Source organism: Dendrobates tinctorius, unplaced genomic scaffold (genome assembly GCF_039654945.1).
Source record: "Dendrobates tinctorius isolate UK_male_01 unplaced genomic scaffold, ASM3965494v1 ptg000051l, whole genome shotgun sequence".
Taxonomy (NCBI): Eukaryota; Metazoa; Chordata; class Amphibia; order Anura; family Dendrobatidae; genus Dendrobates; species Dendrobates tinctorius.
Window position 1 is genome coordinate 23,440,968 of NW_027361719.1, and position 25,259 is coordinate 23,466,226.

Here is a 25,259-nt window from a genome sequence, read left to right on the forward strand (position 1 = left end):
AGCAAACTGTTTCAGGTTTGTGATCTGCTTGTTATATTGATTTTTGTAATAATCGATAAAACTGATCTCACAGCCATCTGACTGCTTGAAAGTAGACTCCTGAGTTAAATCCCAGTTGATATCATCAAGACGATATGTACGATTGTTGTATTTGATAAGAACTATCTGTCAAATCAGTTCTTTACTGCAAGCATCATAGAAGGCATGTGATCCAAGTTTTGAGTGCAAATTGTACATTACATCCAGAACAGTTTCACTACAAAGGACTTTGTGTATTAGTATCAATGCACAACATGATACTAATAATAATCATTATTTATAAAGCGCTTTACAGTTTAACAGTTTCAAACACAACAGTCGTAATTAACAACGTTAACAATAATACATTAAAGCAAAATAAAAGGACCCTGCTCATGAGAGCGGACGTGGTGCATATCACCCTTCTGCACAGTTTTGAAATAGCTACGAAGATGGTTAACGCTGACGACGCCATCATCATCATCACTATTCTGGTCATCTATATGCTGAAGCAGACTTTGAATAGCCTGCGGGAGGAGATGGTGGTCCCAGAAAAAGAGGAGGAAGCAGAGGAGGCTGCAGAAGGGATAACATTGTCTCTAAGTTCAAGACTGTCATCGCACAGGCGGGTGTCAATGGACGGTGGACTACTGCGATCAAGGGGGGCTGGTGATAACAAACTGTTATCGAAGGTGCAAGATCCAAGGAACAAATGGAGAAGGAAGAGGAGATGGGCGAGCAACTGTCAGATGAAGAGAATAATCCTCCCATCTCTGTTGTTCATGGTTGGCGGTAAGGGAAGGAGGAAACGAGCCTCATTGTTACCCAGCCACCAAGACATGGGCTCGGACCTCATGGTAGAGCCAAACATATGAGTGCCTTCTTGCTGCACTATCTGCAACATGATCCCAGTATAGATATGATTAGGAATAATGCTGACAACTGGGTTGCCACTTTATTAGATCCACATTATAAACCAAATTTTGCCTGAAGATTCCCACCCTAGAAAGGGACCTGCAGATGCTGGAGTATTGAAACATGCTTTCATACAACCTTAAAGTCCACCTGTCACCTGTTTTGGCTGCTATAATATGTGTCTGCTGCCTTTCAGAGCTTATCTACAGCATTCAATAATGCTGCAGATAAGCCCCCGGTCTGACCTGCAAGATAAGAAAAATACGTTTTATTATACTCACCCGGGTGGGCTGATGTGGTCCGGTCCCGTGGGTGTCGCAGGTCCCAGTCCAGTGCCTCCCATCTTCTTGTGATGCCGTCCTCCTGCTTGCTTCATTGCTCCTGGGATTGCACTTCTGCGCAGGTGTACTTCTCTGCCCTGTTGAAGCCATAACAAAGTACTTCAGTGTGCAGGCGCTGGGCCTCGCTGACCTTTCCCGGTGCCTGCGCACTGCAGTACTTTGCTCTGCCATCAACAGGGCAGAAAAGTATTCCTGCGTAGATGTGCGATACCAGGAGTGAGGAATCAAGCCGGAGGGCGGCGGTGCAAGAAGATGGGAGGCGCCGGACCAGGACCTGCGACACCCATCGGACTGGACCGCATCAAACCGCACCTCCGGGTGAGTATAATAAAACTTATTTTTCTTATCTTTCAGGTTAGACCAGGGGCTTATCTTCAGCATTATAGAATGCTGTAGATAAGCCCTGAAAGGCGGTGGCCGTATCATATAAAGGCCAAAACACGTGACAGATTCCCTTTAAAAGAGCTTTTCCCCAAATCACAGTTCGCATCGCAGCTGTAGACTTCCATCCTCTGGCCTGTCAATTCGTCAACGCCAAAACATTAGCAGCAGCAGCAGTGGTTGAAGTGGAAGAAGCAATTTCTGTGAGACTTTTGACACTTTTTTTAGACCAACTTGTGCACCAGCACAACAGAGTCCAAATCTTACACGTGGTGAACAAATGGAGAGGATGGTGCAGGAGTATCTAGAACTAAATGTCAGGGAGGATTTGGACCATTTGACATTATGGTCTTCCAAAATGGAGGAGTGGCCTGAGCTTGCCTTACATGCCTTGAAGATTTTCTCGTGCCCCGCAGCTAGCGTTGTTTCAGAACACGTCTTCACCGCTGCTGGTGGTGTCCTGATAGATAAGCACATCCAGCTATCCCCTGAAAGTGTAGACCACCTAGCTTTCATTAAGATGAACAAGTCATGAATCTCTAAGGACTTTTGCACCCCAATCACAGACTGTACAGACTAGGTGATATTCCATTTTTTAGTGTGATGCATTAATGTCACGCAACTGCACTCTCTGATGTCTTCAGTGTCACTTTTGTGGCTGCTGCTGCTGATGTTAACACAAATTTGTGGAAATGTGAGCAGTCATGGTTGGTGTCCATCTGCTGGGTTAGCTGTAGTGGAAGACGTGTCGGTCCCAATTATACTTTTTCTATTCTCGTGACAGTTATTCCACTTCGGTGGTGTCAGGCTCTTTTTTTTTTTAAATGTGAACACTCTTGGTTGCGTGTTTATCTGCTGGATTGCGTGTAGTGGAAGAACTGTCAGTCCCTATTATACTATTTCTACTGTGGTGAAATTGATGTCATTTTGGTGGTGTAAGGCTTTCAGTTCTTTTAAATGTGAACACTCCTCGTTGGATGTCCATCTGCTGTTGGTTCCTATTAGACTATTTCTACTGTGGTGAAATTGATGCCATTTCTGTGGTGTAAAGCCCTCATTTCTTTAACTCTGAACACTCCTTGTAGAGTTTCCATCTGCTGGATTGGGTGTAGTGAAAGAACTGTCGGTCCCTATTATACTATTTCTACTGTGGTGAAACTGATGCCACTTCTGTGGTGTCTGCCAATAATTTTTGGAAATGTGAACACTCCTGGTTAGGTCTCCTCCATATGTTTTGCCTGCAGCAGTAGGCCTCCGAGACCGTCAGGCCTCCTCCTCCTTGTACTCAACTACCCATGTTACTATCCTTAAATTTTTGTGCAATGGTAGTCTAGAATACTGATATTGGTGCTCCTGAGTGTGGCTCAGCATGAAAGTGGGTAAAGGTGTTGCATGTGGTGTTTGGGCTCCAAGCAAAGGGGCCCTACACTGATCCCTCATCCACCTCGTCTTACTGTGATGTTCATTGGAAAGCTTTAAATGCTGTCCCAGACCCCGATACCTCATGCCTGGCTGATTGCTGCAGTTCCATGCTGCAATTTATACTGTGGTTGAATTGAGGCCACTTTCCTGGTGTCTGTCCCACATTTGATTTGTTTTGGCAGCATTTGTGGCCATTCTAAGGTTTTGTGCATGCATTTGTTTTTGCCTCCCATTGAGGTGAATGGCGTTCGGTAATTTTCGGCGAATATTCGACAAATTAATCAGCAAATATTGCAAATTCAGCAAACGTAATCTGAACCGAACATTGAAATATTGGCTCTTCTCTAATGATCACTCTTTTGATTTTTGTATACATAGACTCTCTGACTGAGCACTCCACTGCTCAGTCTCAGGCATTTTTAATTATAACATGATCCTACTTTCCCATATAAATGAAACAAAAACTCCACACATAAGGTAGATATATGAGAACAAGAAGAGATCCAAAAACTGCAGTAAAATAATTATTTTTATTAAATTGTATTAAAACTACCATATAAAAAATCAGAGGCAAAAATGCCATTTAGTGAATGCTGAGCAAAAAGAAGGGAAGGACAGTAGTATATATTGGAAAACAATGGGGGTAAGTAATAGTACAATCACTCCCCCTAACAAATTAACAAACCACAATGTATAAATAAATCCACTCAAAAAACCCTCACTATGGTGGCAGACATGTAGGCAAATTTAATAACAGTGAGACAGGAGGATGATAAATTGTATTATATCTTCTAACATCATAGACAAGATAAGGCTGAATCAAAGGGTAAATGCTTACATCAATAATGTGGATATTATCAGCCAAGTACAGAGCTTGTAAGTGGTAAATTGTACTAGATAATTATTACCTCTATGGTGAAAGCCTGTCACTGGAGGTCTGCTTTGGTGTCCCCTCCCCCGACGCACGTTTTGCAATGTCAGGCAACCTGAACCTGAATAATTACATTATCAGTCACATATAAAAAAGCATTTGCCTCTTTGCATATTACAACTGGTAGCAACAATTTATCACTTATATTTACAGCACAGGGTTTAATGCAATTTCATATACATTTTTCATATGTACATGATAAATTCTAGGCTGTATTCGTTTGCAGAACTGCTATAATTATGACTTATTGGATATGTTTCATGCATGAATTGAAAGAGATCTTATCAGAGCATTTCCATGGAGTTCAGGCCAGGACTAGTGTTGAGCGATACCGTTCGATACCATCCGATACGATATTTTTGGGTATCGCCCGATACGAAAAAAATATCGGGTATCGCCGATTCCGATACCGGAAGTCCCATTCAAGTCAATGGGACTTCCGGTATCGGAATTTAAAAAAGCCCTTTATTTCCTTGTTGGCTAATTCTACATAATTGAAAACAAATAAGAATCATGTAGAATGTATTGTGGGAGGTGGAGGAGACATTAAAGGCATAGTGGTTTATTCAAATCACATGGCATAGCATTAATTCCAATTTTTTTTTTCAAGACGTTCGGAGTTAAAAAGATATTGACTATGTTAACTTTTTTATATTTAGTCAGATATGTATGTTTCACAACTTCCATGCTCTTCACCTCCTTTTGTACTTCTCCCACACTTTCTCCTTCATGATCCGCAGCAGTAGCATTTTTTTCATCAACTTTTTCTTCACCTTATTCATCTTCTTCTTCACCTTCTTCCCATTAATTTTTTTTTCCATTCTTCATAATCTTCTAATTCAGCTATTATTAATTTTCATATGCTATTTCTTCATCTTCTTCCTATTCTTCTTTTTCTTCATTTTCTTATGGTGACAGGCATTCCTTACGTTCTGCCTGTCACAAAAGATTTAAAACAGGATTTGTCCGCGTTCAGTTTGGCCTGCAGCAGCAGGCATTAGAGTTGAGCGAAACGGGTTGAAAAATTTCAAAAGTCGCCGACTTTTGGCAAAGTCGGGTTTCATGAAACGAAAACCGACCCTAGGATGTGGTCGGCCACGAGGTCGGCGACTTACGCGCCAAAGTCGCGTTTCAAAAGTTTGTTTTGCGCTCTTTTTCAGCCAATCAGGATCCACGGACACTGTGGGCAACGTGATGACATAGGCAGGGGTCACCACCATCTTTCAGAAGGGCATGCAAGTGATTGGCTTGCTTTGGTGGGCGTCACAGGGGGTATAAAAGGGCGTGCACGCCGACCGCCATCTTACTTCTGCCGATCTTAGTATAGGGAGAGGTTGCTGCTGATTCTGTAGGGAGAGCGTTAGGCAGGGAAGAAGACAAAAAAAACTGCTTCTGCTTCTAGCGATTTGGCCTGCACAACACACAAGTCACTGTGTGTGCAGTGCAAGGGGAGGCTATATAGTGGTGTATGAGTGGTGTTGGTTGTTGGGCTGCCTTCTAAGGCTTCCTGACATTCCTGCATTGCTGTTTACCCACTGCTCCGCAAACTGCTTTTTTAAAAGCAATCCCAATTTTTTTTTTTGTCCTGCTGAGAAGAAAAAAAAACTGCTTCTGCTGCTAGCGATTTGGCCTGCACAACACACCAGTCACTGTGTGTGCAGTGCAAGGGGAGGCTATATTGTGGTGTATCAGTGGTGTTGGTTGTTGGGCTGCCTTTTAAGGCTTCCTGACAGGCTGGCATTGCTGTTTACCCACTGCTCCGCAAACTGCTTTTTTAAAAGCAATCCAATCTCCCTTATCCTCTTGTCACATTTGTCACAGCTGTGCCATCGAGCCTGTGACATAGCGCTCAGATATCAGTGGGCCTCACACAATCCAAAAGTGTCCAGTGTCCACAAGTGTCTGCAGAAATTCAAAATCTCCCTTATCCTCTTGTCACTTTTGTCACAGCTGTGCCATCGAGCCTGTGACATAGCGCTCAGATATCAGTGGCCCTCACACAATCCAAAAGTGTCCAGTGTCCACAAGTGTCTGCAGAAATTCAAAATCTCCCTTATCCTCTCGTCACTTTTGTCACAGCTGTGCCATCGAGCCTGTCACATAGCGCTCAGATATTCATTGGGCCTCACACAATCCAAAAGTGTCCAGTGTCCACAAGTGTGTGCAGAAATTCAAAATCTCCTTTATCCTCTAGTCACTTTGGTCACAGCTGTGCCATCGAGCCTGTCACATAGCGCTCAGATATTCATTGGGCCTCACACAATCCAAAAGTGTCCAGTGTCCACAAGTGTCTGCAGAAATTCAAAATCTCCCTTATCCTCTCGTCACTTTTGTCACAGCTGTGCCATCGAGCCTGTCACATAGCGCTCAGATATTCATTGGGCCTCACACAATCCAAAAGTGTCCAGTGACCACAAGTGTGTGCAGAAATTCAAAATCTCCTTTATCCTCTAGTCACTTTGGTCACAGCTGTGCCATCGAGCCTGTCACATAGCGCTCAGATATTCATTGGGCCTCACACAATCCAAAAGTGTCCAGTGTCCACAAGTGTGTGCAGAAATTCAAAATCTCCTTTATCCTCTAGTCACTTTGATCACAGCTGTGCCATCGAGCCTGTCACATAGCGCTCAGATATTCATTGGGCCTCACACAATCCAAAAGTGTCCAGTGTCCACAAGTGTGTGCAGAAATTCAAAATCTCCTTTATCCTCTAGTCACTTTGGTCACAGCTGTGCCATCGAGCCTGTCACATAGCGCTCAGATATTCATTGGGCCTCACACAATCCAAAAGTGTCCAGTGTCCACAAGTGTCTGCAGAAATTCAAAATCTCCCTTATCCTCTCGTCACTTTTGTCACAGCTGTGCCATCGAGCCTGTCACATAGCGCTCAGATATTCATTGGGCCTTACACAATCCAAAAGTGTCCAGTGTCCACAAGTGTCTGCAGAAATTCAAAATCTCCCTTATCCTCTCGTCACTTTTGTCACAGCTGTGCCATCGAGCCTGTCACATAGCGCTCAGATATTCATTGGGCCTCACACAATCCAAAAGTGTCCAGTGTCCACAAGTGTCTGCAGAAATTCAAAATCTCCCTTATCCTCTCGTCACTTTTGTCACAGCTGTGCCATCGAGCCTGTCACATAGCGCTCAGATATTCATTGGGCCTCACACAATCCAAAAGTGTCCAGTGTCCACAAGTGTCTGCAGAAATTCAAAATCTCCCTTATCCTCTCGTCACTTTTGTCACAGCTGTGCCATCGAGCCTGTGACATAGCACTCAGATATCAGTGGGCCTCACACAATCCAAAAGTGTCCAGTGTCCACAAGTGTCTGCAGAAATTCAAAATCTCCCTTATCCCCTCGTCACTTTTGTCACAGCTGTGCCATCGAGCCTGTGACATAGCGCTCAGATATCAGTGGGCCTCACACAATCCAAAAGTGTCCAGTGTCCACAAGTGTCTGCATAAATTCAAAATCTCCCCTGTCCTGTAGACACCTTGTACCTTGTTTTACATTACTATATAGTTTGTTGGATTTTGTCTACATTTCTACCAAAAATGAGGAAGGCTGGTGGAAGAGGCCGTGGAATTGGGCGGGGGTTGGCAGCTGGTAATGATGGTGTTGGTGGTGGATCTGATGGTAGTGGCAAGAGCAAAATAGGACCGAATGCAGGAGGTGTTGAGCCTGCATCATCGTCTGGCTACATAAGGCCTCGAACGCTTAGTTTTCTAGGAGTTGGCAAACTGCTTTTAAAGCCAGAGCATCAGGAAAAAGTTTTGTCTTACATTGCTGACTCAGCCTCCAGCTCTATCGCCTCCTCTTCTTCAGTTGTAAAAAGTAAAAGCACTGAGTCGTCATTGGAGGCTCATGTTCATGAACCACACCTTTCCATGTGTCCTTCACCCGAACCAAGATTGAAGGATGACGCAGGCCATACTACTGATTACTCCATGGAGCTGTTTTCACATACCATGCCTGGATTATCAAGTCAAATGGTGAATTACCCAGGCCAAGATGAATCTGACATGGAGTGCACTGATGCACAGCCGCTGATGGATGATTCTGCTGGTACATTCACTCAGAGCACTACATTGTCCTCGCAGTGTACAGAGCCAGATTCTGACCCTGATGAGACTCAGGTGCCCCTTCCCGCACACTATACCACCATACACGGTGACACAGAGGAAGGTGCACATGACATAGAAGAGGAGGTGATGGATGACCCAGTTGTTGACCCAGATTGGCATCCATTGGGGGAAGAGGGTGCTGCTTCCAGTAGCTCAGATGAGGAGCATCCACAGCAGACATCGACATCGCAACAGCTGTTATCTGGCAGGCCCGGAGCACTCCAAAGACAGGTTCCAAACATCAAAAGAGTTGCTGGACAGCTTGTCCAGAGGGTCAAAAGATCACAGCGTGCTAGGCCGCAAAATGTCTGCCAAAGTAAGAAGAGTGCAGTGTGGCACTTTTTTGAACAAAATCCTCATGATCAGGCCAAGGTTATCTGTAAGAAGTGCGCAAAGACCTTTAGCCGAGGGAAAAATCTGAAAAATTTGAATACCAGTTGCATGCTTAGACATTTAAACAGCATGCACTTGCAAGCGTGGACACAACACCAAACCTCAAGTGCCACATGTGCAACTGATCACAGCGAAGGTAGTCAGCAACGCTACATTGTTTCCCCCACTGTAAGCCCACCGGTTAGCACAGCAGCAAATGTTGAGGTGTCGTTGCAAGGCCACAGCAGTCAGGGAATCCCACTGTTATGTCAACGAAAGACTGATTCTAGGCCATCAGAAAGAACACCAACTCCATCACCATCATCAACCCTCTCTCAGTCCGCCCTGTCCACCGCTACTTCCACCATATGCAGCTCTCAAGTCCAGCTCACCCTCCCAGACACTATGAGTAGGTCAAGAAAGTACTCAGTCTCTCATCCGCGTACACTGGGTTTGAACGCCCACATTGCCAAACTAATCTCGTTTGAGATGATGCCCTTTCGGTTGGTGGAAAGCACAGCTTTCCGCGAACTCATGGCCTATGCAGTACCACGCTATGACCTACCCAGTCGCCACTTCTTCTCTTGCAAAGCCATCCCAGCCCTCCACCATCATGTGAAAGACCGCATTGTCCATGCACTCAAGCAGTCAGTGAGCGGAAAGGTGCACCTCACAACTGATGCATGGTCCAGTCGGCATGGCCAGGGCCGTTACGTGTCCATCACTGCGCACTGGGTTAATGTGGTGGATGCAGGGTCCACAGGGGACAGCGGTGGTGGGACAGTGCTGCCTAGCCCACGGTATAGGAAACAGTTGGCTGTAGGCGTTCGACCCTCCTCCTCCTCCTCCTCCAGAAGCGAAAGCTCGTCCACAGAGCGCAGTCGTACGAGCACTCCATCTGCAGCTGCCACTGTTGCACACGATGTGTCCCCCTATCGAGCAGCTAGTGGAAAGCGTCAGCAGGCTGTGTTGCAGATGATGTGTTTGGGCAACAGACACACCGCCGAGGTGCTGGCCGAGTACTTGAAGCGACAAACTGAGTCATGGCTGGGCAGTGTACATCTTGAGGCAGGCAAGGTAGTTAGTGATAACGGCCGTAATTTTGTGGCAGCCATAGCCCTTTCAAAACTCAGCCATATACCTTGCTTGGCTCACACCTTGAACCTGGTGGTGCAGTGCTTCCTCAAAAATTATCCGGAGTTAACAGCCCTGCTCCAGAAGGTGCGAAGACTGTGCGCGCACATCCGCCGGTCGCCTGTACACTCCGTTCGTATGCAGAAGCTGCAGCGATTGCTCCACCTTCCCAACCACCGCCTCATTATCGACATTGCAACAAGGTGGAACTCCACCCTGCACATGGTGGAGCGGCTGTGCGAGCAGAGGCAGGCCATAATGCATTTGTGGGAGGATACACGGACAGGCACTTTGAGAGCAGACATGGAGTTGACAGGTGTGCAGTGGTCGAAGCTGAAAGACCTCTGTAAAGTCCTTCAGTGTTTTGAGGACTGCACACGGCTGGTAAGCGCAGACGACGCCATCCTAAGCATGAGCATCCCACTTATGCGTCTGCTCATGCAAACTTTGATGCACCTTAAGGAGCAGGCGTCTGCAGCCAATGTTGATGAGGAGGAAGAGGAGGAGGGAATCCTTGATGACATTCAGCCATTGTCTGCACAGGGACCTCTCCTGGACGAGGTGGAGGAAGAAGAGGAGGAGGAGGAGGATGATGGGGATGATTACTTAGGGGAGGAGGATGCATCTCGTGGGGCAAGTGAAAATGTTGGCGTGGCAAGGTCTGGTACAGGGTTTGTGTGTGACTGGAGGGATGTGGATTTGCCAGAAAGTGCTCCTCCAACCAGCACTCGCAGTGCATCATTGACACCGGGAACATTGGCCCACATGTCAGATTATGCCTTGCGGATCCTAAAAAGGGACCCACGCATTGCCAAAATGATGAACGATGACGACTACTGGTTGGCCAGCATCCTGCATCCACGCTATAAAGGCAAATTACAAAACATCATGCCACAGGAGAACCTTGACCTAATATTGGCTAATAAACAAGCAACTCTGGTAAATCGGTTGCTTGAGGCATTCCCAGCACACAGCAGCGGTGATGGTTCTCACACGAGCCGTACGGGCCGGGGGCAGCTTGGCAGAGGTGTTCGTGGTGCACACAGCAGAAGTGGCGTTGGAGACAGGGGTTTCATGACAATGTTGTGGACTGATTTTTCAAATACTGCTCACACAACTGGTAATACTGCATCGATGGAAAGTGACAGGAGACAGCAGTTGTCAACTATGGTTACAAACTACTTTTCCTCCCATATCAATGTTCTCCCACACAGGTCATTCCCCTTTGACTATTGGGCCGCTAAACTGGACACCTGGCCTGAATTGGCCCAATATGCCTTACAGGAGCTCGCTTGCCCAGCTGCAAGTGTGCTATCGGAAAGAGTCTTCAGTGCAGCTGGATCAATCCTGACAGAAAAAAGGACCCGTCTGTCAACCCAAAATGTGGATGATCTAACCTTCATTAAAATGAACCATGCATGGGTTTCCAAGGATTTTGTCCCACCTTCCCCTGATGACACATAGGGTGACAGAAAAATGGCTTGCTTTGGTCCACCTCTTCCTGGGACTTGACCTATTTCGCCTTTTGCATCAGCTGAATGTCCAACATCAACATATGCCACTTTCTAAAACTCCCTAACTGTGCTGCCTCGCCCCCCATGGTCGGGGTCACCACCTAGCGCACGACACCGTACGAGTGCCGTTGCCTTGGACAGGTGGGTAGGCCGACTCTTGGGCGCGGGCACTGGCACAGGGTCCCTCATAGTGCAATCAAGTGTCTCTGACGGTGGTGGTGCACACCCGCCGTCAGACACACCGCCGTACTATGAGGGGCCCAGTGCCAGTACCGACGCCCACGAGTGGGCCCCCCTTGCTTGGGCAGGGCCCCAGCATTTGCAATCTTTACCTCTCCCTGCTCCTCCGCTGTGTAATCTGGGCCGTCAAATCCATACTGTGCCTGACACCGTCTGAGCCTGCCTCCTGATGAACAGACATATATTTTGAATGTGTACGCTATTCATACATGTTATCCGGGGATACGGTACCCTTTCTAACCTTTGTGCAATCACGTGCAATCCATACTGGGCCTAACACCGTCTGAGCCTGCCTCCTGATGTACAGACATATATTTTGAATGTGTACGCTATTCATATATGTTATCCGGGGATACGGTACCCTTTCTAACCTTTGTGCAATCACGTGCAATCCATACTGGGCCTAACACCATCTGAGCCTGCCTCCTGATGTACAGACATATATTTTGAATGTGTACGCTATTCATACATGTTATCCGGGGATACGGTACCCTTTCTAACCTTTGTGCAATCACGTGCAATCCATACTGGGCCTAACACCGTCTGAGCCTGCCTCCTGATGTACAGACTTATATTTTGAATGTGTACGCTATCCATACATGTTATCCGGGGATACGGTACCCTTTCTAACCTTTGTGCAATCATGTGCAATCCATACTGGGCCTAACACCGTCTGAGCCTGCCTCCTGATGTACAGACATATATTTTGTATGTGTACGCTATTCATACATGTTATCCGGGGATACGGTACCCTTTCTAACCTTTGTGCAATCACGTGCAATCCATACTGGGCCTAACACCGTCTGAGCCTGCCTCCTGATGTATTGACATATATTTTGAATGTGTACGCTATCCATACATGTTATCCGGGGATACGGTACCCTTTCTAACCTTTGTGCAATCACGTGCAATCCATACTGGGCCTAACACCGTCTGAGCCTGCCTCCTGATGTACAGACATATATTTTGAATGTGTACGCTATCCATACATGTTATCCGGGGATACAGTACCCTTTCTAACCTTTGTGCAATCACGTGCAATCCATACTGGGCCTAACACCGTCTGAGCCTGCCTCCTGATGTACAGACATATATTTTGAATGTGTACGCTATTCATACATGTTATCCGGGGATACGATACCCTTTCTAACCTTTGTGCAATCACGTGCAATCCATACTGGGCCTAACACCGTCTGAGCCTGCCTCCTGATGTACAGACATATATTTTGAATGTGTACGCTATCCATACATGTTATCCGGGGATACGGTACCCTTTCTAACCTTTGTGCAATCACGTGCAATCCATACTGGGCCTAACACCGTCTGAGCCTGCCTCCTGATGTACAGACATATATTTTGAATGTGTACGCTATTCATACATGTTATCCGGGGATATGGTACCCTTTCTAACCTTTGTGCAATCACGTGCAATCCATACTGGGCCTAACACCGTCTGAGCCTGCCTCCTGATGTACAGACATATATTTTGAATGTGTACGCTATCCCTACATGTTATCCGGGGATACGGTACCCTTTCTAACCTTTGTGCAATCACATGCAATCCATACTGGGCGTGAGAACGGCTGGCGAGCTGTTAAGCAAGCTACAGCACCTGTGGTTTGCACACGTAAGTGTTTCATTTTTTCAGGAATGACGGTTAGGCCTAATTCCTGAACTGCGGTTGACCTGCACTTACTGGGAAATCATTGTTCGCGGGTAATAATTGTCATCAGTGATCCCCATCACTAACGTTGTTCAGCGGGTTATCTGCACCTGTAAGCGACAAACGCTGGCCTTTTCAGTGTAGCGCACATGCAGCCACGTATATGTAATGGCATGACACACCAGTTATTGGCCAATCTCATGTGCCAGAGCCTCACGTGTCCCTCTAGTAAGCCGGACTCGGACCGCGGGGCATGACGGAGTCTCGTTCATTAACGGAATTAAGCTTGCAATGTGTGCATCTGTTCTGTAGCTGGCATGGTTGAGGTTTCCCAGGTGGAGTCGAATTTAACCGTAGGCTCCACTCCTGGTGGTGCCCTTCTGGACATTCCTTTAAGGTTCAGCTTTGCAACCATACTGCCCACGTAAAACAAACACTTTGCCTTCATGAACGCTGTTTGGAGGGTCATGACTCGTGGGAATAACGCCGCCCAATCAGTTAACCTGCTAGAGAGATCCTTCGTCGCTCCCAAGCATGACATCACACTCCCTAGGAGGAAGGTAATGCCACTGTGGTGACCGTACTCCTGGGGGCGACACAAGTGCACTGATGCCCAGCCACTGCTCGATGAATCTGCTGGTACATTGACCCAGACCACTACATTCCCCTCGCACGCTACACGGCCTGAATCTGACCCTGATGAAACTCAGGTTACCCTTCCCATATACAGTTCCATCTTACACGGTGACAAAGAGGAAGCTGCAGATGAAAGGGCAGGTTCGGCCCACCCGCCATCAGACACACCACCGTACTATCAGGGGCCCTGTGCCAGTGCCGTCGCCAATGAGTGGCCCCCCCCTGCTTGCTCAGGATCACAGCACTTGCAAAGTTGAAATACTGTGCAGTGAGATGGAAGATGGGGACGATGAGGAGTCCAGACAAGTACAGGGATTCCCTAGCGAGGAGACTTATTTGATTGTTTTCAATGTTGGGACAGCAATTTTTGGGGAGCACTATACTCTGGAGAATGATAGATGGTGCCCACCATACACTGGAACATTCCAAAGGTGGACATCAGACACTGGAGCAGCATTTACAGGGCCCATTATACACTAGAGCATTAGAAATGGGGCCCATTATGTTTGGAGCATTATTTGGGCCCATAAGACAGTGGCGCTTCATCCATGGGGACCAACATATACTGTAGCATTATGTGGAGCTCATCATATACTGTTTCAAACATTATATGGGACCAATGATTCTGTATGGAGAAATAGATGGGCCTCGTCATGAGATGTAAAAAGTGAAGTATTTTTCATTGTACTATACCGCTATTTCTCTGCCGTATCGGAGCATGATGAGTTGTGGTATGTGTTAAAGGGGCGCTCTTTCGCCCAGGGCACATGAAAACCTGGAGCCAGCCCTACCCCCCCACAACTTCAGCCAAATAACCCCCATTTTTCAGTGCGTAACTTGTATTATGAAGTTAATTAAGGTTGACAAGCTTAAGTAAGAAGAATTGATGCTTTTGGCATTCAAATGGGCACTGTAGGTGTGTTTCCTGTCCTCCTCTCACTGCCGACTTTTATTCCCCATTGACTTACATTGGGTTTCGTGTTTCGGGACGACCCCGACTTTTCCCTATAATCGGACGATCTTGCTCGACCCGACTTTTGGAAAAGTCGGGTTTCACGAAACGAAACGCGACCCTAAAAAACCAAAAGTCGCTCAACTCTAGCAGGCATTTTCCAGGGGCACCACGAGGAAGAACGGACTCACCCCCATTTACTGCTTAGTCTTCTTCTGCTTATAATTTTGATTTCTTCTAAGCTGATTTTTAGTCTTATGCTTAATGTTCTTCTGCTTTCTGTTCTTCTGCTTTTGCTTCTTCTGCTTCTTGTTCTTCTGTCTTTTGTTCTGTATCTTGGTGGTTGTCTTCATGTTCTTTGTCCTCTTGGTCATATTATTTAGGGTTATATTTCTGGTCTTCTTTGGTGTGGTCTTCAGGGTCGTCGTCATGGAGATCAATAAGGATTACCAAAGACAATTTCAAAAAGCTTGATCTTGGAAATGTAGCAGAAGGTACAAGAAGGCTGAGAAACTGGCGAGAACCAGCTGACAGTACTGGAACCCATAGTGGCAGCAGAAGGAACAATAGCCAATGGCACTACTGAGGAACAGCTGATGGTGCTGGACCCCGGTTACTATGCAGGAGGTACCTGTGCTAGAAACCACTACCAAGGACCAGCTGATGTTGCTGGACCTCGGATACCGAGATGGAGGCACCTAGGCCAAAGGCTCTGGCGAGAACCAGCAGACAGTGCTGGAACCCGGATGGGTAGCAGAAGGAACAAGAGCCAATGGCACTACCGAGGACCAACTGACGGTGCTGGACCACGGTTACTAAGCAGAAGGTACCTGTGCTAAAAAGCACTACCAAGGACCAGCTGATGGTGCTGGACCTCTGATACCGAGATGGAGGCACCTAGGCCAAAGGCTTTGGTGAGAACCAGCAGACAGTGCTGGAACCCAGATGGGTAGCAGAAGGAACAAGAGCCAATGGCACTACCAAGGACCAACTGACGGTGATGGACCACGGTTACTAAGCAGAAGGTACCTGTGCTAAAAAACACTACCAAGGACCAGCTGACGGTGCTGGACCTTGGATACCGAGATGGAGGCACCTAGGCCAAAGGCTCTGGCGAGAACCAGCTAACAGTGCTGGCACCCGGGTGGGTAGCAGAAGGTACCCATCCAAAGCAAAGTAGCCAGGCCGCAAGCCGGCCGCAGTTACCGAAACCTACAGTCCTACAGGGGGTCCATGTCCCATTGGCACTACGGATCCAGCCTTCAGTGCCAGTTGCCGCAGCCCACATAGGAGTCACCTAAACTGCAGGCACCATAGAGTCGGCTAACCCGGCCGCAAGACGACAGGACAACGGATTGGTGGCATAGTGACCTTGACACTACCCGGAAACAGCTGGCGTGCTGGAACCAGGCTGGGCAACAGGGAGTACCTGTGCCAAAGACACTGCCAAGAACCAGCTGACAGTGCTGGAACCCAGATGGGTAGCAAAAGCTACAAGAGCCAATGGCACTACCGAGGAACAGCTGACGTTGTTGGACCACGGTTACTAGGCAGGAGGTACCTGTGCTAGAAAGCACTATCAAGGACCAGGTGATGGTGCTGGACCTTCGGATACTGAAATGGAGGCACCTAGGCCAAAGGCTCTGGCGAGAACCAGCTGACAGTGCTGGCACCCGGGTGGGTAGCAGAAGGTACCCATCCAAAGCAAAGTAGCCAGGCCGCAAGCCGGCCGCAGTTACTGAAACCCACAGTCCTACAGGGGGTCCATGTCCCATTGGCACTATGGATCCAGCCTTCAGTGCCAGTTCCCGCAGCCCACATAGGAGTCACCTAAACTGCAGACACCGTAGAGTCGGCTAACCCAGCCGCAAGACGACAGGACAACGGATTGGTGGCATAGTGACCTTGACACTACCCGAAAACAGCTGGCGTGCTGGAACCAGGCTGGGCAACAGGGAGTACCCATGCCAAAGACACTGCCGAGCACCAACTGGCATTGTTGGAACCCAGGGACAATCATGGTGAAGGCCGAGGCCTACTTGGTGGTAGTTTGAGATTGTTTGTAGGCTACAACAGACTGTCAACGTGCTCCAATTAGGCATCTGTCTCCACTCTGTTTCCAGGATTTCACGTGACCACCAACACCGCCAGTTTATGCGTGCAGTAGCCATCTGCCCAATCCACATGTGTTCCTGTGTTACTGGGGTTCTGTAATGTCAGCAGATCCCCTGATGTGTGTCTGCCAATGTTTCCTGCTTTGTCCACGTTCCCACCACTTGCAGTGGGAAGGTGGACAGCGCAGGAGACTGTGGCGGACACACATTGTGGGATCTGCTGACATTACAGAACCCCAGTAACACAGGAACACGTGTGGAATACGCAGACAGCAACTGTGAGCAGGAACTGGCGGTGCTGGAGGTCAGGGGAAATACTAGAGACAGAGTGGAGACAGAGGCCAAATCAGAGAATGTTTAAATCTGAAGTAGTTACAATTTGGAGGCAGCAGCACTTTGCCCTCCACACAGCAGGGGATCAGCTGACGTTACTGACCCCCACTTTCACATGAACAAGTGTGTTTTTCTGTGTGGACAGCACTTCCGAGCACCAACTAGCGTTGTTGGAGCCCAGGGACAATCATGGTGCAGGCCGAGGCCTACTAGGAGCCAGGTGTAAAGCTGAGGTATTTTGACTTTGGAGGGAGCAGGACACTTTGCCCTCCACACAGCAGGGGATCAGCTGACGTTACTGACCCCCACTTTCACGTGAACAAGTGTGTTTTTCTGTGTGGACAGCACTTCCGAGCACCAACTAGCGTTGTTGGAGCCCAGTGACAATCAGGGTGCAGGCCGAGGCCTACCAGGAGCCAGGTGTAAAGCTGAGGTATTTTGACTTTGCAGGGAGCAGGACACTTTGCCCTCCACACAGCAGGGGATCAGCTGACGTTACTGACCCCCACTTTCACATGAACAAGTGTGTTTTACTGTGTGGACAGCACTTCCGAGCACCAACTAGCGTTGTTGGAGCCCAGGGACAATCAGGGTGCAGGCCGAGGCCTACTTGGTTGCAGTTTTAGAATGTTTGTAGGCTACAACAGACTGTCAATGTGCGCCAATTAGGCATCTGTCTCCACTCTGTTTCCAGGATTTCACGTGACCACCAACACCGCCAGTTTATGCGTACAGTAGCCATCTGCCCAATCTACACGTGTTCCTGTGTTACTGGGGTTCTGTAATGTCAGCAGATCCCCTGATGTGTGTCTGCCAATGTCTCCTGCTCTGTCCACATTCCCACCACTTGCAGTGGGAAGGTGGACAGCGCAGGAGACTGTGGCGAACACACATTGTGGGATCTGCTGACATTACAGAACCCCAGTAACACAGGAACACATGTGGAATGCGCGGACGGCAACTGTGAGCAGGAACTGGCGGTGCTGGAGATCAGGGGAAATACTAGAGACAGAGTGGAGACAGAGGCCAAATCAGAGAATGTTTAAATCTGAAGTAGTTACAATTTGGAGGCAGCAGCACTTTGCCCTCCACACAGCAGGGGATCAGCTGACGTTACCAAACCCCACTTTCACATGAACGAGTGTTTTTTTCTGTGTGGACAGCACTTCCGAACAACAACTGACGATGTTGGAACCCAGGGATAGTCATTTTGTAGGCTGAGGCCTACTTGGAGGCAGTTTAAGATAAGACGCTGTTTGAATTTGGATGCAGCAGGAGAGTTTGCCGTACACACAGCAGGGGATCAGCTGACGTTACCGAACCCCACTTACACATGAGCGAGTGTTTTGTCTGCGCGGACAGCACTTCTGAGCACCAACTGGCGGTGTCGGAGCCCAGGGAAAATCAGGTAGTATGCCGAGGCCTACTTGGAGCCAGGTGTAAATCTGAGGTTGTTTGACTGTGGAGGGAGCAGGACACTTTGCCATTCACACAGCAGGGGATCAGCTGACGTTACCGAACCCCACTTACACATGAGCGAGTGTTTTGTCTGTGTGGACAGCACTTCTGAGCAACAACGGGCGTTGCTGTAGCCCAGGAAATAAAGTTCAGGTCATAGAAACATGAACACAACAGGAGACCTGGATCCTGTTGCCAGCCAATTATTTATTCTGGAAGAGGACTGGCAAATTCAGGTGAGATCCAGGCCTTGTTCATTTTCAGAAAAGTAAGCCGGTCAACATTATCGGCGGATAGTCGCGTGCGACGGTCTGTTACCACACCACCTGCAGCACTAAAGACACGTTCCAATAATACACTGGCAGCAGGGCAAGCCAGCACCTCCAATGCATACTGGCTAAGCTCTGGCCATGTATCCAGCTTAGAGACCCAATACTTGAACGGGGAAGAGCCGTCTGGGAGTACACTAACAGGGCAAGACAAGTAGTCTCACCATCTGACGGAAACGTTGCCTCCTGCTGACTGGAGCCGTCTGTGATGGTGTAGCCGTTTGTGGCGGTCCCACAAAACTTTTCCACATTTGGGCCATACTGGCCTTGCCTTGTCCTGCGGCACTGCCTCTGCTGCCTCTTTGTGCAGAGCTTCCTCCACTGCCTCTACCCACATGGCTGCTTTGAAAAGCACTACCAGCAACACTTGCGGGGGGAATGGAGAACATGATGGCCTGCACAAGTGTTTCTTGGTACTCCCGCATTTTTCACTCCCGGTTCAACTGTGGTATGAGGCTTTGTAAGTTGTCCCGGTAGCGAGGATCTAGGAGGGTGTACACCCAATAATCAGCCATGTGGAGAATGTTGGCCATGCGGCGGTCATTTAACAAGCACTGCAGCATGAAATCAACCATGTGCTGCAGACTGCCAACTGGACCGGAAACGCTGTCCCCAGCTTGAGGCAGCATCTCAGCCTGCTCAGCATCACCCCACCCTCGCTGTACACACTGACTATTAGAGCCTTGTGTACCTCCCTCCTCTGGAGAGATGCGTTCCTCCTCCTCCATTGACTCCTCGTCATCCTCCTCACTAAGTATCCCCTGCCTGTGCCTTTGTGTGGAGGCACGTTGCGCAGACTTGCCAGAAGCAGATGGCATTTCTGACTCCTCATCGTCGACCTCTTCAAAAACCTCCTCACTTAGTGCTTGTAAGGTTTTTTGAAGCAGACAGATAAGGGGGACAGTCATGCTGACTAGTGCATCATCTGCACTGGCCATCCGCGTGGAGTCTTCGAAGACACGCAAAACTTGGCAGATGTCCCTCATAGTGGCCCACTCAGTGGTGGTGAATTGTGTCCGGCGCACAGTGCGACTTGTTTGCGCCTGATGCAGCTGGTACTCCATTACTGCTGCCTACTGCTCACACAACCGCTCCAACATGTGTAACGTTGAATTCCACCTGGTGGGGAGGTCACATATGATGCGATGTTCTGGCAGGTGGGATCGGCGTTGCAGAGATGCAATGCGCGATCTTGCCATGCTGGAACACCGCAAGTGAGCACACTCTAGGCGAACCTTGTGCAGCAGTGCATCAAGATCCGGATAGTCCCTCAGAAAGCTCTGCACGACCAAATTGAGCACGTGTGCCAGACATGGTATGTGAGTGAGGTTGCCTAGGCCCAGAGCTGCCACTAGATTTCGGCCATTGTTACTCACTACCAAACCTGGCTGGAGATTCGCTGGCACAAACCACACATCGCTCTCCTGCTTGATGGCATTCCATAGCTCCTGTGCTGTGTGGCTCCGATTCCCCAAAGAAATTAATTTAAGGACGGCCTGTTGATGTTTGGCCACACCTGTGCTCATATCTGGCCTAACAGGCTCATGCAGTGCTGATTCTGAGGAACTAGAGTAGGAGGAGGACTCAATATGTACAGACTGCATTCCTGCAATCCTTGGAGTTGGCAGAATATGTACAGAGCCACTCTCCAGATCTGTACCCGGCTCCACAACATTGACCCAATGGGCAGTGAGGGAAAGGTATCGTCCCTGTCCATGGCTACTGGTCCACGCATCGGTGGTCAGGTGAACCTTGCTACTGACGGCGTTTAGTAGCGCATTTTTAATTTTTCCCTCCACATGCTTTTGCAGGGCAGGGACGGCTTGCCTGCTGAAATAAAAGCGGCTGGGCACATTGTATTGTGGAACTGCCAATGACATCAAGTTCCGGAAGGTGTCAGTCTCCACCAGCCTGAATGACAGCATCTCAAGGGCCAGTAGTTTGGCAATGCCAGCATTCAGAGCCAGTGCTCAGGGATGGTTTGCCTAGTATGGCCGCTTTTTCTCCCATGCCTGTGCTACCGATTGCTGGTGAGTGGCCTGGGAGTGTGCTGATGACTGAGAACGTGGTTCAGTGGGTGGAATTTCACTGGGTCTCTGGACAACAGTGGCAGAGGTTCTTCCATGGCGCTCCAGTGAGGAAGCCGAACCAGCTGTGTGTGAGCTGGAGGAAGAGGCCCCAACACAAGCTGAAGAGGTGGTAGGTGCTGCTGAAGGTTGGCCTACATCTTCAGTGTGTCTGTGTAACTCCACCTCGTGCTTGGTACGCACATGTTTCCACATATTTGTGGTATTGAGGTTGCTCACATTTTTCCCTCGTTTAACTTTCTGATGACACAGCTTGCATTTGACAAAGCAAATGTCATCTGCAACTGTGTCAAAAAAGACCACACACTGCAAGTCCTGGGAGCGCCCGTTTTGTGTTTTGGAAGAGGATTGCTCCTCACGGGTGCCAATGTGGAGGCTACAGGCAACCAAGTCTGCCCCCACCCTCTCCCTCCTCTTTTGGCCGTTCGGGGAATCTCTTCCTCAGAGCTGCTCCCACCACTTTCCTGTGGCTGACACCACGATGGGTCAAGGACCTCATCATCTCCACTCCCCTCTTCAAGCCCCGGCTGGTCCTGGGTTGTCTCGCCAGCACCGTACGCACCAGAAATCGGCAACTGAGTCTCATCATCATCAGATGAGCACTGAGGTGTGCTGACAATAGGCACTGGCCCACCCGCCTCTTCAGATTCAGAGGGACAAAGCAGTTGCGCATCACTGCATACTCCCTCTTCTTCACACTCTAGAATGCTGCTTGGCTGGCCACCTCTTTCCAAGACAACAGATTCTGAGAACAGAAGTAAAGATTGAGATGGCTCCTGTCCAGGGCTCTCAGACTGCCTGGGCAATTTGGCAGGTGGTGAAGAGACAGATGGTTGCTCTTCAGTGCTCTGGCCCTGGGAGGATGCGGAAGTCATTGAAGTGGATGCGTTAGCTGCCATCCATCCGACAACGGCTTCAATTTGTTCGCCACACAGCAGTGGGGTACGGCGAGGTCCTACAAAGCTGCGCATGAAGGACTGTTGCCTGGTAAAAGTGGGGGATGCCGGGTCACTGGTGGCCGCAGCAGACACCGAATCCCCCCGTCCCCTCCCTGCTGAATCCCCCTGTCCTCTCCCTGCTGAAACTCCAAGGCCACGACCATGTGCCTTACACCCTGCCTTCTTCATCTTGGTAGACTGATAAAGATAGGCAGAAATGTAAAAAAGGGTTGGCTTAGTGTTCTTATTCCTGAACACCTGCTAACCAGTATAAGAAACACTAGTTTGGCTAAGAGTGTGTGTACTACACTTTAATATGATCTAATGTGGCCTACACAACTGTAAAGTGGAGTGTTTGGTGAACTTTATTTCCTTTTTTTTGGGTGGGGGGGAAAGAAAAGGATGTGACCAAAGTTTGAAAGCTATAGTATCACAAACTTTTTGAAGCGATTACAATGCAGGAAGCTAACCTACAATGCAATTGATGAGGCTCCAAAAAATAGGGTGATACTAGTCTGGCTGGCCCTGAAGGGCACAAGCCAGCAAAAAGGCTCCCCTATCTAATCCTATATAGTGTTTACAACCAACCAATGAGAATGGATGCGGATGGAAGCACACTAATATAGGAGCAAAAATCTGGCTAAATTTGCTGCAAAAAAAGGACTATGTATGAGGCAGTGACGCACGCTGAGCGGACTACAACGAGCGGTGGCTGTAGAACACACTGCAACGTGAGCTGCACTCACACACAGGGAGACCTATCAGACAGCCAAAAACAGTGCAGAGAAATGGGCTATAGCACTGAAAGGCTGCTGAAAGGCTCCGCTGTCTACTCCTTTAGTGTTTGCAACCAACGTATATGGATACGCATGGAAGCACACTATACAGGAGAAAAAAAAAGCAGCAATAAAAGAAAAATGTGTATGAGGCAGAGACACACGCTGGGCGGCCTACAAGCAGACGTGCCTGCAGGACACACTACACAGCGTGGGTCTGCACTCACACAGCCCTTGCAGACAGCTATTAAAACAGCGCTGCTGGGCTACAAAAATGCTACAGTGGTGGATTATGTAGCCTGGGTAGAGCAATAGATATGTTTGATGATCGCTATTTCTAACTGTCCCTCACAGTCTTCAACAGCAGCCTGTCCCTAACTGAATTCACAGCAGAGTGACCAGAAATGGCGGCTGCTGTGGTTTTTATAGTGCATCATGACATCATTTCAGCAGCCAATCACAGCCATGCCAGTAGTTAACATGCCTACATGCCTAACAGGATGTGCCCACACTTCTGAGGATCCCCATTGGCTGAATCAAATCAAGCGGGCTCCTAGCATTATGGGAACTTCCGATTCCGGTATTCGATATGAAAAAAGTATCGGAACTAAGTATCGGAATTCCGATACAGCTAATATCGGCCGATACCTGATAATTGCGGTATCGGAATGCTCAACACTAGCCAGGACATAACTGAAAACTTGAATTATTGACATCTTGTATTATTTACTTGTTGCATAATCAAATTACACCTTTCCTTCATTTGAGCTTATAAATGCTTATTATTATTGAAAAGATTGTCCATGACAATTCTTACCTGCTAATGGTGCTCCACATAAAATAAATGAAAAAACATATACTCACCTCCCGGATTGATGCCAACGTAATGTCTCCTGGTGGTCACCGGATATTGCTGTGTTTGTGAAGTGAGTATGGATTTTCTGCTATAATGCAGAGTTCTAGTTCTTTTAAAAACAACACTTCGTATGCCCTTTAGAATACTTGATATGTTTTATATCAGACATATGGGACAAGTGTTGTCCAATTAGTTTCATAATTGACTTACAGTATGAGGTCATGAACCCAAACAACACCCAAGTTTTTTTTTTTTTTTTTTTTAAGTAAACTCTATTCTTTTTACCCTTCAGTGGTCACTTATTATAATCCTATAGAGTCTCTAAACATTAGGCTTCAACTATACCATATTTGCAAATGTTTGCATTGCTTACAGTTGGACACCTTTAAAAAAAAACAAAAAAAAAAAAAACACCTTACTGGAATGAATACCAATTTTATTTTATTTTCTCATTGAATCTTTTAGGAAGATTTTGGTCAATGCTTCCATTTGGACTTGTGTTCACCTTACCATTTGCCAGTGCAGTTCAACTCAATGAATACATACCAATGAATTTCCATTCAGAATTTTCAGAGTCATAGCTAGATTCTGCCAATTCTGTATTATATAGCCCCTTTGTTATGTAAAATGAGCTGTTCCAGGCTATGTGCCGGACAGTGATCTGCATGAGAATCTCACTCCAGAGCTTATTTTATATGAAGGGTGAGTTAGCAGTGTGATGTTTAATGCCCGCTATCTGCTCTCCTGATCTCACTGCAAAGCTGTGCATGATTATAGCTGACACAGCTACAGGTACCGCTCAGCCTAAGCTTCCATCTAACTCACAGGCAGACAGGGTTACAATATTGTTGTAATACAGCAGAGCTCAAGAGCCGCAAAAATGAATTGGCAAGAAGACAAAGTTCAGTTCTACTGTGTTAGTTACTTGTCTCACACTGGTAACTCCACCTTTCATTTATAATAATCTCTGAAGACAGATTCTCATACTGATCAGTGTCCAGCCATAGTCTTGAGTAGCTCATTTACGTGTAAGAAAGACATAGATTTCTTTGAAATTGTGACATCGGCGGTTATGCCCGCCGATGCCCCTTCTGCTGCGGCGTCCGCTGCAGCGTCCCCTCACCTGCGCGCTCCCGCCCGGTCACGCGCCCGCCGTCAATTCCTCCTTACGTCGGCTCCTGGTTCCCGCCCCCTGGTTCGCGCTCGCCGCCTTCCGCTCTCTCTCTCCTGCGATGGGCGGCGCTGAGGGGCGGGCTTGGGTCTCCCCTGCGATGGGCGGCGCTGAGGGGCGGGCTTGGGTGACGCACATCCGGGGGTTGCTGTACTTCAGGCGTCCTCGCAGTTAGGAGGACGCCTGATGATTGTGTAGTTTTCCTGCACCCTCTGGCCTCTACAGTTCTCCTGTAGCTTAACCGCTTTCCGCCTGACTCCCCCTGTCGCTCCCTGTCTCCTGCTCCCTTCCCTCCCAGCCTGCCTGGGCGCTGTCTTCCATCCCCGGTGCCGTCCTCCGTCTTCAGTCCGCCTAGGTCTTTCCACGTGCCTGTCTTCCGTATTGGTTCTGTCCTGCGCCGCTGGTCCCTGCTCGTTCTTCGTACCATTGCCTTCCCTGTCCTTCTGTCCGTGGAGCCGTCCCTCTTGGTTCCGGCTGTCGCGCCTCCGTCCTCTGTGGTCCTGCCCCAAACGATCCCTGTATAGGGGTCGGTCTTCACCTGGTGTGCTCGA